Source organism: Crocodylus siamensis, chromosome 6, assembly GCF_052110815.1.
Source record: "Crocodylus siamensis isolate JL-2025a chromosome 6, ASM5211081v1, whole genome shotgun sequence".
In the NCBI taxonomy this organism is placed as follows: Eukaryota; Metazoa; Chordata; order Crocodylia; family Crocodylidae; genus Crocodylus; species Crocodylus siamensis.
Window position 1 is genome coordinate 62835315 of NC_143400.1, and position 1429 is coordinate 62836743.

The window sequence follows — 1429 nt, forward strand, 5'->3', positions numbered from 1 at the left end:
TCCCCAAGCTCCAGGTGCAGACAGACTGAGTGCCACCCTCCTCACTCCATCTGCACCAACTCCCTTTTTTGAGGTTTTGAAAAGCCAAGTAATACCCCACTCTCAGCTGGCCGGGCCCCTAACTGCATCACCAGCCAACAAGGGAAGAACTTGTCCCTGCTGAGCTCATTCCCCTACCAGAACAAACTTGGAGGTATGGGATTGGGGCTATGGGAAAGGAGGAGGCCCCAGGTCCTGGGCATGACCACTAAAACTGCATCCTGCCAGGGTAGGGAGGCCTGGTGGGACAGCTGAAGGTGTGGCAGCCCCGTATGCCAGGACCAATGATCCCCTGGTGAAAGGCAGGGGAGGTGTCATAAGCTTCAGCTAACACATGCATGCACGCACAAAGTCCTGGCTGGGGAACACCCAGACCTGTCATGTCTTTGACAGGCCTGACGCTTGCTGGTTGCAGTGCAGTTGTGAGGCTCCCAGTGAGCTCAGCTTAGCTTCCCGGGATGCCAGCTTTAGGGTTGAATAACCCTTTGTCAGGTTGAGGAAGTAGCTGCAGTTGGTCCTGGATGGAAGGAATAGTAAAGAAGGCAGAGCCTGGCCTGGCACACAATGCAGGAAAGAAAGCCAGTCAGTGAAAATGGAAATGGAGGCATCAGGGGGTGAGGGACAGGATGGGGTGGGGGGCAGGGGGATGTAGCAGCACAGGTAAAAGTGCAGAGGTGCCTGGGGTGTCAGATGTCCGGCCGGTCGCAGTGTGCCAGAACTCCATTGTGTATATTGAGTCTATGAGTTACTGTACCTACTACCTAGGAGGCTGATGAAGTGCAGTTCATAGGCCCAGCTCTGAAAAGTGGTTTGTCCAAACAAACAAGCACCTAACCTCATCACCAGAACTGAAGCCAGCTTCCTACAGCTCAAAACACAAAACCTGCCAACTATCTCCAGTTCCCCCACAAACTGCACACCAGGATCTATTAAAGACAACAAAACCCAACTACCTGTGGGGGCACATTCCTCACCAAAAAACACTGACTCCAGTCTCTCAGGCCTGATCTTGAGGGGGAGCAAATTACAATACAAACTACTTTTCAGAGCTGGCCTTATGAACTGCACTTCATGAACCTCCTAGGTAGTAGGTACAGAAACTCATGGTCTCAATATAGACACTGACAGTGGAGTTCTGACACACTGCAACCTGCAGCACATCTGACACCCAGGCACCTCTGCACTTTTACCTGAGCTGCTACATCCCTTTTCCCCCCCAAGCCCAGCCTGTCCCTCACCCCCTGACGCCTCCATTTCCATTTTAACTGACTGGCTTTCTTGCCTGCATTGTGGGCCAGGCCAGGCCAGGCTCTGGCTTCTTTACTATTCCTTCCATCCAGGACTAAATGAATATCCCTTTGTCAGGCTGAGGAAGTACCTGCAACTGTAA